This window comes from Neopsephotus bourkii, unplaced genomic scaffold (genome assembly GCF_033783945.1).
Source record: "Neopsephotus bourkii isolate Nb327-2 ecotype Australia unplaced genomic scaffold, CSIRO-AGI_Nbou_v1 NB_42, whole genome shotgun sequence".
Classification (NCBI taxonomy): domain Eukaryota; kingdom Metazoa; phylum Chordata; class Aves; order Psittaciformes; family Psittacidae; genus Neopsephotus; species Neopsephotus bourkii.
The window spans coordinates 1,228,454-1,242,735 of NW_026900559.1; the positions used below are offsets into that span (position 1 = coordinate 1,228,454).

Sequence of the window (14,282 nt, forward strand, 5' to 3'; positions counted from 1 at the left end):
TGCCGCCCGGTCCCCCATTGGCTGTCGGAGGCGGGGGGGCGGGCCAAGGACGGGGCAGGGGACGAGGCTCAGGGAGCTGCCCATGTGGGCGGAGCGGAGGCGGGAAGCGAGGTGGGCACTGATAGGCGGAGAGGGGCGGGTTGGGCTGTAATTGGCAGGTTGGGCTGTGACCCCGGGACATGGGGAAAGGGGAGCCCTGAGGGGGCTGAGGTGGAGGATCTGAGTCTGCAGCAGGCTAGTTCCTGGAGCCACCGTCTCCGTGATCATACAGGGGCCTTGGGGAAGGCAGAGCTGGGGACTGTGAGGAGAGGCCTGGGGGTGTAGGTGTGTGTGGGAAGAGGCGCACGCTGGGAAGCACTGCATGCAAGGAACCTGTTTGGTGGTGCTGTGAAGGTCCTGCCATGGAAAACAAAGATCTACTAGCAGCTTTCAGTCCCAGCCCCTTCTGCATGAAGCCCTATGCAATGGCTATTCTCTACTTTCCCAGGCTCTGGGAAGGCGGAGGGTTTGGTGTTGAAGTTACGTGCACAACAGCACCGTTGGTGGGGCTGTGAATGGGTTTCCAAGGGAAGATGAGGCCAGCAGCTGTTACTGCTGGTGCCTTCCATCTGGGAACCTGTGCTGGAGGTTTTCTCTTTTGGACCTGGGTTCTGCTACAGTGAGGGAGATCCTTAGAAGGCAGCACACGCTCAGATCCCCATGTTGATGGGCCTTGCAAGGGAAGGAGCAGGCCTGCAACAGCTTTATGTCCTGGCCCCTCCTGAGCAGGAGCCCAAGCTGGAGAACTTTCTCTTTTGAACCAAAGCTTTGGATAGGGTGAGGGGCAGGTGTGAAAAAGAAAGTGAAAAGCACTAGTATTTGTGATTGTGCGAGTGGACTGCCAAGGAAAATTGAGAGTTACAAACAGCTTTAGCCTTGACCTATTCTGAGTGGGGAACTTCAGTGGAGGTTCTCTCTTCTGGCCTGTGGCTAGAGTTAGGCAGCAGGTTAGATAAATACTTTGGAGGCTATGCAAGCACAGAACATGCGTGAGGGTGGGGCTGTGATTAGGGCCTCAAATGAAGGTGAAAGCCACTAACAACTCTCACTCCTGGCTCAGGTCTGCATGGGAAGCCTCATTGGTGGTTTTCTGTTTTGAGCATGGGTTCTGGCTAATTTGAGGTGGTAGGTGAATGAGATCCTTAAGAGGCAGCACAAGCACAGAGCCCCTGTGTTGATGGGGCTGTGTAGGGGCTGCCAAAAGGTGTAGGCCAGCAACAGCTTTCAGTCATGGCCCTTTCTGTGTAGAAGTCCTAAGCTGGATGTTTGGAGTGAGGCTGTGGAGCCCATTTGGCCTCCCTGGGAAGATAAGCCAGCCTCCCTGCTCCAACAAATACTAGGATTTGAAGGAAATAAGTACAGTCAATACATCTCAGCAAAAGTAGTTGCATTCTTTAAAAAATACAAAATCATTAAAGTAATCAACATAAAATCATATGTATCAGCCTCAGTTTGAAATGAGTACTTTTTAAATTTGTAATGGACTGGTCACTTTCAAGAGCTCAGAGCTTGAATATCTGAAGCTCTCTTTAATTTTGGTATGATAATAGCAGGAATACTGCTCTGAACCCAGAAGGAGGTTATGGCCCTGCCAGGCTGCAGTGGTGTGAGTATGAAGTCTCTTCCTTGAACTATTATGAGTTGGGATTCATACATTTTTCCCTTGTGGGCAGACCCACCCACCACATACTTCGGCCTGCTGCAATTTCCAGGATGTGGCTGGAGCCTCCAAAGCACACAAACATGTGACCAAATCCAGAAGCATGGGCACTAGAGATTAAGCCTCTCCCTTACACTTAAGATCATGCTATGCCAGTGAAAAGAAAACCTCCTTCTGGTCAGAATTTTCCTTTCTAGTATTCTCATCCTAATGATGCAATTTAAAGATGTTATTCTTTCAGAAGTAAACAAAGCCTAGATGAAAGCAAGACAAGGATGAGAAAAAGAAGATAGATTCAGATCTATTAATATGAGCAGGGGAGAAAGAAAACAAAAAATAAATCACTACAAACCCAGCTATACCCCCAGATTCAGCAATATCCATATCCTTGTATTTTTGGCCATAGTAGACAGTTACAAGAAGGTAAATAATAGCTTAGAAGAAACCCCTGTATGTTTTCTGTTATGTATAAATGTCTTGTTGGCTGTCATTATTTTTTTTTTTTTCAGTCTTCCAGGTGCCTTTTCCATTTGAAATTTAAAAGAATTTGCTCAAATCTTTTTTTTGCTTATTATACCAGGAGTTTTGTACATATCTATCTTCAGTCTACATTTTCATTTACACATGGAATCAGGAGGGATCAGTCATCTGGGAATAGATGCAGGTGTTAATTATTTTGTTTTCCAAGTAATTGTGCAAGCTGTCATGAATTAGGGAACACCAAGATAGAGTGCTTACTACAATATGATTCTAAACCTCCTGCAGCTAACCTTAGTAAAGACATGAAATGTTTTGCATTACATAAGGCTGCGTAGATTGCAACTTGGCAAAACCTGCCTTGGCTCTGTTTAGCTGGCAGATAACCCTGTGAATGGGTCCCAGTGGTACTGACTCTGATTCCTAGGTCAGCCTCTCTTCATCTATTAACCCACAAAGAGCAAGTCAGGTACTTTTGTAAGACTGTTCTAATCAGAACATTCTGTGCCTTTTATTGTGGCAACATGCACTGCTGAAGTTCTGTATCTCCTTTGCTAACCATGTTTCTCCAGTTAAGGGTGTAAGATGATTCTGCCTCTCATGGCTGCAACTGTGGTCACCTAGAGGCCTGCAGTGTGGCCTGTGTTCCTGTAGCAGCCTTTCATTGCTTTGCAAAGGTAAGTCAATTTTTCCCCTGTAACTGACGTATTTTTAATTTCTAAAAAAATATTACAAGTCTCATCAGCACAGCCCACATGTGTTTGGTGCTGTAAGACTTCCCTAGTAATTAATTATGATCTTGTAATCCAAAGAAATCAAAATAATAAATGACAAGTCATATTTATCTGTGCCTCCGCAGACTGAAATTTCAGTTTACATGTTCCAGACCACTCCTATCTTCCAGGCCTCCTTATTGCTATGAGTCAACCATCTCAGGCACTGTCGTTACACTGAGTAACACCAAGCTCTGCCAGCACAGTAATGTCTCAGACTTTGATCTGCCTTGGTCTTTGTCCATTCTTAAATACTTTCTTGTGAAGGTACAGTAACAGCTCAACAGATATTTAAACAGAATAGAGTGATTTGCCCTTGTTTTTTTAACCAGATAAAATGGATACTACTAGCCTCACTTGACAAGTTGGCAAAAGGGTTATCAGCCTATCCTGTGGCAGTCAGATCCAGCAGAGACCACAGTGTGCATCTGTGACTGCAACAGCAGAAAGATGCTTTGGGAAAATAAATATGACCCTCTTCTCCTAAACAATATAATTTTTAGAACTGATTATTTGCTTTTAGTTTATTAATTTTTCTAGAATGGAATAAGCATTTTATTTTCAAATTCATTGATTAAGGAATTGCAAAATCATCACTCAGAATATACCACAGGTTTTGTTTAGAGTTTATTAATGAAAATGAAACAAGAATATCTCTCCAGTGCTCTATCAAACTAGGTAGACTTTATGGTCACCTTGGAAAGTGAATACTTGTAGATGCTATTTAACTGGAAAGTGAATACTGTAGGTGCTACTTAGAAATTACACACTGACAACTTCTTGGGTGGTGAAAACCCACCTCATTGCCTCAGCTCTGATCCAAGAATTCTCCATGGCTGGGGTTATGCTCCCAGTATTGCTATTTTGTACACCCAAGATATTCTTACCCGTATTAACATTACCTCTGAAGAGATGACTGTAGGACTAAGTGAACATATGCACTAATCAATATCCATTGAGAAGGGGATAGGTCTAATATGCTGCTTACCAAAATGTCTAGATACTTAAGTTTTTCAGGAAATGCTAAGTTTACAATCAAGCAACCATGGGTAGACTCCATTGAGATTTTATAAAAGTGACTGAGCACCTTCGGCAGAAGAGTCCAAAAGAAATTAAGTGATATCTGCATACCCAAAGCACCATATTCCAAGCAACTGGTTATCTCTCCAAGTTATTTTTAACATGTATTGACCGTTAAGAGTAAAATGAATAGTAGTGCCAAGGCATACAGATGAGATAGCCCTTCTGGGCAAGCTTGTGGGGGATCCTCCACTCAGAACGGGATGTATCAAGAGACTGTTTGATAGGGACAGCAAGCGACAAATCTGCCCCCCCCCCCCCCCCGAATTTTAGATATGTTGGTTTTAGTTTCTCCTTCTAATGTTTCACTTTTTTTTCTCTAACTCTGTGTATTTCTGACTTCTGTCTTTGTCCTCACGGTCACGTTGGGTGAGGAATACGAATCTCCTGGTATCATCCCAGATGTGAGACGATGAATGACATCCTAGGTAGGAAGGACATGACTTACAATCCTCACAGTGTGTACCTAAGGTTATGTTAACAGTAGCAAAATGGAGGCTGGCCAGACTTTGAATGGAAAGTATGTAGCTGGAGGTTTTCTAAGGTAAGGGAACAAGTGAAAACTACAATATAAAGGTCAATGTGTATTAGAAAAAGCCATGGTGAATGTTGCAACCTAATAGTGGTTGTGTTTGTGATACTCCCTAAACTCTGATAAACTTTGACAAAGAAAAATCTCTGGCTTCAAAATACCATTATTTTTTTAGCAAAAAGTAGAGGTTTTTGTAAAGATTAGTTGGAAAGTTATTTAGAGGCTCATTTGTTCAGATTGAAGGATCTGGCAGATGCTTTTGGGAAGACACGGTTATGTGCACTAGTGAAATATTTAGGAAAACCCACTGTCACTTGAAAATCTTTCACTCAGACTGTCAGTTGCTCACAAACTGATAGCACAGTTTTCCTTAACAGTTTCACTTGTGAGGTGTAACTGAAGGAGTCTGTATTTCAGATTTATTTTTTTTTCTTTGGTTTTCCCCCTTATTGGGCAACAGATACTGTATATACTATTTCCTGCTGTAATCTATCAGATGGAAGCAGAACTTGTTTGTTTCCCATGTAGGTCTGCAAGGACACCATAGTCACAGCAATCAAACATAGACCCATAGTGCCCAACTACTGTTTCAGGAAAGAAAAGGGTATTTCAACTACACAAAGACTGAAATGTAGCTAACTTCCAGTATAATATTCATGCCAAAGTAAAAATTCTCTGTGTTGTAGTTGCTGTCTTATCGCAGCAGTAGATTTCCATAAACAGGCTGCTATATGAGCTCAATTCCACAGACTTTTGAGATGTATAATGCATAGCCAAGAGATTTTAAGACCCTGTAGATTTGCCGCATATGCAAGTCTTGTCTTCAGTCAAAGCCAAATGCACACATACACACTACTAAAACCTACCTTTGTACCTTTTCTATTGAATTTCCTTATCTTTCTGTATCTGCAGCCATAATAAAGCATGATTTATTTGCAATGTATTTCCTTTAACATCTATAGTACCACCAACTCAAGCAAAGCAGAGTGCTGAGTGGGTAAGAAGAGGGAAAAAGATTCTCCAGAACTTGGAGCAGGACATGAGAAAGTAAGAGGCAGCTTGGGCATGGACAATGTTTGCTTGGAAGAAAAGCAGTTTAAAGTCTTCCTGCATAGTTATACTGCACATCCAAGTTACTGAAGCAGCTCCTCACCTGCAGTAGTGGTGTGTAGGCTGCTGCTAGGGGCAGGTCTAGCATGGCATGATGCTCTGTGTTGTCCTTGCCACAACTGTTGGGCCTCAGCATCCTCCACACCTGACCGTCTTCCTCATCAGATACTCTGGTATGCTTGCGTACTTGTTGTGGTAGGAAATATCACAGCAACTTTATTGATTCATTGTGCTAATGCATAAAGGTATTTTAGTTACTCACTCTGCCTGTATGAACTTTGTTGGAGATTCTGCTATCCACTTTCCTCACCTCCAGCCTCTTGTTGTCTTTGCTGGCCTTGATGATACTAAAACTTCTTGCATCCTTAGTGGGAAGAGAGAAAACACATGCATTTAAAAGGCAAGCAAACATTGCCATACCTCTCTAGTGGTCTCCAGGAACATTGCTGGGGGTGAGTGGAGCAGCACAGCTGACAAAGCAGTGTCAGATACTCACAAATAGTACCCCAAATGGGCAATAGCCACAGTTATGCTGAAATTTCATAAATACCTATGACACAATGAGAACATCCTGATACGAGACCTGGCTCTTCAAGAGTGAAGCAGCATAGTTTGATGAACTAGTAAGTGGACTGTCCAATAATGTGCTTTAAATACAGTGTCACAACAGATGGATCCCAATTATAATGCTCAAACTACAGCTGCAAACCCAGGGTCTATATTTTTAACTTTTTTTTTTTTTACCTCATCAGAAACTGACACCAACAAAGAGTCAATGGCTGGTTTTTACTAGAGAGGATAATTGTTCAAAGGCGGGAGACATGCTAGGTTCAAAAGTCAGTTTAAGGTTGTTTTATTCTCATAGTCTTCTGTTCTGCTCTTTGTATTTATTCTGCTCGCTGCACAAGGAAGCCCCTTCCAGAACAAATCATCATGCTGGTCTTTCTTCCTTGCTTCATTGGCAAAATGCAAATTTTTATAATATTTTTATAATTTAATATTTCCTGAGAACATTGTTGTGTCTACATATCTAAAAGCAAAGCAAGTCTAGAAGTGGTTTACACTTAGTGCAGGAGGCAGTGAAGTTTGTGGTACTCTTTACATAAACATAAGCAGATGAAAGATTGGCTCTGTGGGTAAATATCTTAGAAAAGCATTATAATATTTTTCAGGTTTTGGAGAAATTGAAGTATTTAGTCATGTTTAACAAGTTCATGTTCATCAAACCATCCTAGTGAGTAATAAGCATTGTTACAGACAGTGATTTTTTTCACTAACCTATTTGCCAGCGTTAATTTCAGCTCCTATTAAGATGGGCAGCAGAAAGTAAACCGAGCAATGCACAAATACTTTTGTGCTGTTCAGCTGACTTTCTGAACTTAAGTGGGCATCCACTGGACTTTGTGAGTAGTTCAGTTCAGTGAAGTTCTGCTCAGTTATTGTGGTCATACACCAAGCACAAATTCTGTGTATTCCAACCACACATTGAAACCACATGAAGCACTAAGAACAGATAAGGAAAGGTAACTGGAAGCACAGATCAACTTGTTTCACAAACAAGTTTTCCAGGACCTGAAGAATTATAACCCACGTGACTCTGTGGGCTATTTACTAATCTGTAGGTAAGTCAGCTTCCTAAGTAAGCCCTATCTGCCAGGCTGCTTATCAAAATCCTGTCAGTGAGGAAATGACTATAGCAAAGCCGCATGTTCTGCATGTTGGAGCTTTGCACCTTCATCTGTAAGAATAAGTCTAGTTTGTATCTGTGCCTGGGAAACTAATGGATTTAACAATCACAGACATGACTTAATCAATTACTAGAATACCACCACACAGAAATATGTTCCTGCAGTTTAATGAAGGAACAGAAGGCTCAGTGAAAAAATGGCGAAGATAAGAAAGCCATCAGTATATGGAATTATTAAAAGTATACAGAACTGAAATGTCTCAATGTTCTTGTATATGACAATATAGAAGAAATTGAAGTGGTCACAGAAGGGACTGAAAGTGTACCTCTCCTTCAAAGACTTTTTTGAACTATTTCAAATGCGGAGTACCAGAGAAATATTGTGAAACATCACAGAATGCAAGGAAAGACTGCTTTCTACCAAAACCCATGAAAACAGTAGAACAATGTTTCTCAGGATATCCTAATGCAAGCCTGATGGTTGTAGCAGTGTTGATGACTCTACCAGAGACTGATTTTAAGTGGATTTCATAGGAAGCTAATATGACTTGATACAGGCAGATTTTGAGTTTAAAAACAAATACACAAAAAAGACTTTTTAAAAAGAATTCATGTGGGAACAATACATGCTCTAGAAGAATGCCATGCTAAAATTGCCACAATAATAGGTCCCTAATAAATGGTCTTGTTTTCATGAATCCTGAATTTGATTCAGGATTTCACACTCATTCTCACTTTGAATACTTGGTGAGGTACTGCATTGTCTCACATTAGGTCCTTAGTGTGCAAGCAGCAGCTGCATGTTACTGAACACGCACATAAAGCAACATGTTCAGAACCCGAGGAAAAAAATACTTCCGTCAGTTGAGGATAGGGCTTACTGCCCTCATGTGGTTATTGCTAAACAAACAAAAAAAGGCCTTCTAAAATCTACACTTCGGGATTTAATAGAATCACAGAATGGTTTGGGTTGAAAGGGACCTTAAAACTCATATAGTTCTAGCCCCCTGCCTTTGAAGCAGCTGTGACTCGTCATACCTTAGTACTTGACTACATGACTCAGCAAACTTACATTGTTCGACTGTTTCTGGGCTTTTCTAAGTTTGAGGAGATATTTTAGCTTTTCTGTTTGGAGAGAGGAAGGAAAAGTTGTGACTGATTTTTTGCTATTTCATAATTTTCTCAGCAGCACAGGATTACTTGCATGGACATCAATGTTCTTAAAAACCCCCGCATGAAATGTGATTAAACAGTTTCTGATTACTGCATTTTAGAAATTAGCTAAATATACTTCTATTAAACCTCTTTGAAAGTTTAAATTTTTTTGATTGTTTGTTTGTTTGGTTTTATCTTTATGAGAACTCCTCCACATTGCAGGCTCCTCACAGATTATCTGCAGTTCTCACCCCTCTCGTAGGATTTGAGCTTAACAGGACTTCCAAAGAGAGAAGTGCAGAGTTTTGCTGGCCTTCCTGTGAAAGTGCAAAACGCATGAGTATCATAGAATGATAGAATAGTTAGGGTTGGAAAGGACCTTAAGATCATCTAGTTCCAACCCTCCTGCCATGGGCAGGGACACCTCACACTAAACCATGTCACCCAAGGCCCTGGCCAACCTGGCCTTGAACACCATGAGGGATGGAGCATTCACAACCTCCCTGGGCAACCCATTCTAGGGCCTTACCACCCTCACAATAAATAAGTCCCTCCTTATATCCAGTCTAAACTTCCCCTGTTTAAGTTTTAACCCATTACCCCTTGTCCTATCACTACAATCCCTAATGAAGAGTCCCTCCCCAGCATCCCTATGCGAATATGTTTGGGCTGTTTGGAGATTACTTAACATCATTGTTAGCTTATATAGAAAGGCTTCTGGCTGTGTCCATCACTACTTTCCAGCAGCTGTAATAATAATGTAATGCAGATAAGCTTGCACAATCTTTTTTTTTTTTTCCTCACAGGGTGCATACTTTCATAATCCTCCTCTAACACCTAATTAGACAGCTAGACTGATAACATTATTAGCCTCGTCAGCTCATGGTTGACCTTCCCACATTGTACCTGCAGGCTTTAAGTGGAAATGTAACCCTCTAATGCAATGAGATGCCTGTATTGCATGAAGAGCCATTATCCACCAAAGACATCCTTGCCTGGAGTTTTGCATGTAGATCCTGTCAGTTGGCCACACTCTTTACCTGAACCAGGTGTGTTAAGTAATGCATGTGGCATGTGCACATGTGATATGCATATGACAGTATATCTGTAGGGTAAATATCAGCTACACAACCAGACTTGACTGGGAAAGTTTAGGTATGTTCTTCATTTCTGCCCCTCCCTCCCAGGTGTTCCTGCTGCAGTCAAGAATCAGTGAAGATCTTTGAGTCTGCCTTTAAAAACAAATGGTGGGGACAAATAGAGGGAGTCTTTCTCAAACAGTCTGTCCTTTCAAAAGAAGGCCACAGGCACAAAAACACTTGGCACCCTTGCAAAAAATGGACTCTTGAACTGGACAAGATATATGGTTTGAGGTTTAGCAACTTATTTATTTCTCTCTTTGTAAATACTGGTGCTAGGACACTATCACCTACTCTGGTGTTTGAACTTCCACCTGCTGACAGACAAGGTGGAAAAGTGTGGCTCAATCACATCTTGTTCAGCAGAATCCTACCAAATACCAACCAGACATGGTGGAAGTGGTTTAGCTACTGTTGTTCATAGAAGTCAAAAGAAAAAGAAAACCAAGCAACATGCTTGGTTATAAAATTAAACAAGAAAGTGTCTTTGCTGGTATCTCAGCTCTCCAGGGGGGGTTCAGGGTGGCACAAGCTTTTCACATGGCCCCTAGTCTGCACTAGTTAAGCACAGCACTGGTGGCTTCATGTACATGGGGATTTTATGATTTCTGCCATGGAAAGAGAAACCGCAGTTTATTTTGGAGGCTAAAGTGGGAATTCTGATAATAAAAAGAAGGGCATGTAAAACCAAGCTGTTGTTTTTTAGGCCCAGCAACCCGGCTTAATTAAAATCTTTCATCATCCAGGCAGCTGTCACAGCTGTATCTGCCATCAAGGCAGAGTTCATCTTACCTCAAGGTGACTCACTGACACTAAGTTCATTATGTCTGATCCTCAGAGCGTTGGCAGCATACCCTCCTCCAGGGAGCTGGAGCACAGCCCACAGGCATTGCGATCACAAAATCACAGAATCACAGAATAGTTAGGGTTGGAAAGGACCTTAAGATCATCTAGTTCCAACCCCCCTGCCATGGGCAGGGACACCTCACACTAAACCATGCAACCCAAGGCTTTGTCCAACCTGACCTTGAACACTGCCAGGGATGGAGCATTCACAGCTTCCTTGGGCAACCCATTCCAGTGCCTCACCACCCCCACAGTGAAGAACTTCTTCCTTATATCCAATCTGAACTTCCCCTGTTTAAGTTTGAACCCATTACCCCTTATCCTATCACTACAGTCCCTAATGAAGAGTCCCTCTCCAGCATCCTTATAGGTCCCCTTCAGATACTGGAAGGCTGCTATGAGGTCTCCACGCAGCCTTCTCCTCTCCAGGCTGAACAGCCCCAACTTTCTCAGCCTGTCTTCATACGGGAGGTGCTCCAGTCCCCTGATCATTCTCATGGCCCTCCTCTGGACTTGTTCCAACAGTTCCTTGTCCTTTTTATATAGCGATCACTCTCTAGGCTAAGAAAGGAGCCCTCAACATGATCGTACATTCACATAATTAAACCTTTGACACTTCAAATTAGGTGAGATGGATTCCTCCACAAATATGTTGGTGTAGTGATGTTTGTTTATGACAAAATAATGCTTGCCTGCTCCCACTGATAACCACAATACTGTACTGTTAGCCCAGTTTCTTCCAATGTGGGTGAAGCGTTCGTTAGGTTGTGGAAGTCAGAGGTATAAATCTGGTCCTCTGATTGTAATCTGTGTTGCATCCATATTGTAACTGGAAAAATTACCTATTTAATGAGGAGCAAGGCTGTGATACAAAACATTAATGTGAAATATTTTTCCTTAATGAAGCAAGAAAGTTGCAGTGACTCATTTTAGCTTCATCAAAAAGACAGGGCGTCCCAGGAAATAGCTGTGCTTTGATGGAGTCTCCTTTGAAATCCAACCCAGTTCACTTCTCTTGGCTACAGCCACGGTATGACAATGCCTAGGAGCTAAGGGTGAACTTTTCACATGACATGCTCTGTGAAAGGCATTGTCTTGCTGGGTGAAGAAACTACACAAAGATTTACACACACACTACAAGACAGCTGATTGCCTTCACTATGCCAAGTAGCTCATTCAAGCCCATCCATGCTCTTCTGGGCTATAGCTCATAGTGCACACACAGCCTAAAACATCTGCAGCATTTCTGTGAAATTACTGGCTGTACTTACTGCACCTGCATTGTGGTCACGTTTAAATACACATAGTACTGTCCGGCTTCTGAGGGCAGACACTTACCATTTGTGATGCTGGATTCTCACCAAGCACAGAACCAAAGTCAGTTGCAGATCCTCTCTCCTCCCAGGAGAGGTCAATACTGTGAGATATTGAGTCCCTGGCTTCAATCCAGCAAAACACTTAAACCCTTTACATGCATTCCTTGACAGTATTCATGTGCTTAAAGATGAACCTCTATTTTGATGGCGGCAGGAGAGGATGCCAAGTCCTTAACATGCTGTGTAACGTCTAACAAACACCAAGAGCAGCACTAATACAAAATACTGTATTTGAACTTCTTATGTTAAGATTTTCAGGTGTTCCATCTAAATGACAGTGCTGAACTTTATCAATGCTCAAAGAACTATATTCAACAGTGATTTTTATAGTAAAGTCTGCTTTTAGGTTTTGCAGTCTAGACTCGTTTTACAACCCAGAGAATAGGTTGTAATAGGGCTCAATTTCCAAGACCATCAACCCAAAACCGCTGACAGGCATGACAAATAAGAGAGGAAAAGGTGAAGAATATGTATTTTTGGAGCATGTCTGGTATTTGAAAGAGCTTTCTTTTGCTAGATGCCACCACCAGTTAATTTTCAGAAATCATTTTAACAAGAATATATATATTTAAGGTATAGCGATAAGAAGCAAAATAGTGTAAGGTACTGTGAGACATGCAGACTCAGCACCAAAGGCACAAAATTGTGCAAGAATCTTCAGTAACTGATGACTTATTAAACTAAGGTGTGCTGATGGACTACAGGGGCTGGTTAGTTATCTATTTCCTGGAAGTACTTAAGTATTCTCAGAAATATTTAGTTCACTTTAACTGAACTATGTTGACCATAACACAGAAATATCCTACAGGTTAAAGGCAAAAACTGGCAAGCATTCCAACAGCTGGGGAATCGCAGCAGCAACTGGTGTTCTCATTGGACTGTCAGCAATGTGCCTTCGTGGTTCTACACTACGGGTATCTACACAGCCCTGTGACTTGCTGTAGACTGGTAGCTGAACATTTGGAAGGTTGAAGTATTTCCCTACATCATAAACTGTGGTGGAAACCGTCTCTGCCATTGGTGTTATGATCACTGGTCCCTGCCGGGATTCTGGCCAAAGGGTCATCAGTTCAAAAGTCTTCATTTTGGAACACTTTGCAAACATTTGTAAATATGTTCTGCAAAATCCGGTTCACAGAAAATGGTGAATGCAGTTTGTTTTGCAGAAATTAGATACTGACACCCTGCTGGCCCCGCTTGCCGTCTCGCTGAGGAGCCCGCTGCAGGCAGCGGGTGAGAAGCTGCTGCCAGCAGGCTGGGCTGGCTGAGCACAGCAGGAGGAGGTCTGTGCCCCAGCAGGGCCCTTTCCAGCATGACCTGTCTCCTCAGGAGACATACTTGTTATGTGGATGGGTTTATCCCTAAGCAACGCAACTATTACATGCTTACTGTCATCCTGCTATTTAATAATGAAAGGTTTCTCCTGTGTGCTTGTTACCCCTCAGCGGACACCGCTGCAAAGACCTGCATGGAAGCTTAGAAAAGAAACTGCAGAACTGAAAGCACTAAGATACAGCTCTCGTAATACTGAAGAAACAGCTCCTCCTGAAGGCAAAAATCGGGACCTGTGTCTCTTTCAGTTACATGAACTTCGCACGGTTTTGCATTGCATATAAGAAAATATACTGAGCCGTAAGCCCAGAAAAAGGAATATGTAATCCAAGGAGTGCAGTCACAGAAAACCAAACCAAAGTGTAAACAAGCTTCATTTACAGATGTGGAGGAGCTCCACAAAATACAAAGGGAGTTCACATAAATACCCAGTATGGTAGGATTCTCAGTATTAGGAGTGGGTTTAATTGATGATTTTCCCAACATTTTCCAATGTTATATGTGCAAATATATGTGCTGTGCACACACAGACACACCTACATAATCTCGAACATTTTCTATTGGTGAAATGTGGGGATTAGCCAGTTTTCTGTGAACCCCGCTGTTCACACTGACAATATAAATCATTATATTCATTTATCTTGGAGTTAATTATTGCAAAATATCTCTAAAAGACTCTGCCATTTGAAACCCTTGTAATTTTTTTAACAAGTAAATTCTTTATGTAGGAAAGGTTTTTTAAAGAAATTTATTGAATGTTCTCTATGTAAGTTTTTGTGTTAGCACAGACAACCATCTCTTTTCCTTTTTCCTTTGAGCTGACTTTCCAGTAGGATTGATTCAAGCAGAGATTACGAGACCTGGGCTTTTGTTTCTCCTTTTTGAACAGTTTCCTAAGAGTAGCGGAACAAGGGAAAAAAATATCTGTGGAGGATGTATTATAGTTTAGTACACCTTTAGTAGTATCTCAAAAAGTAATTACTTTTGAGGTACTTGGGTTTTAATAGCTCCTAGCAGGCACTGATCTGTTTTTGTATTTCCCAATACTGCCTTCATTCAAATAATGACAGTCTGAA

At 41.8% G+C, this 14,282-nt stretch overlaps 1 long non-coding RNA gene across 3 annotated transcripts; it reads left to right on the forward strand.

Moving 5' to 3' along the window:
• Positions 1-4,338: 4,338 nt before the first annotated feature.
• Positions 4,339-13,904, forward strand: LOC133208695 (uncharacterized). Of its 3 annotated transcripts, XR_009724487.1 has the most exons (4): positions 4,365-4,457; positions 5,524-5,608; positions 9,426-9,562; positions 13,320-13,904. It is a non-coding gene; the product is annotated as an uncharacterized LOC133208695 (long non-coding RNA). The 3 variants fall into 3 exon arrangements; XR_009724491.1 differs by lacking the exon at positions 5,524-5,608 and having other exon boundaries at positions 4,339-4,457; XR_009724492.1 differs by lacking the exon at positions 5,524-5,608 and having other exon boundaries at positions 4,436-4,573.
• Positions 13,905-14,282: the final 378 nt, after the last annotated feature.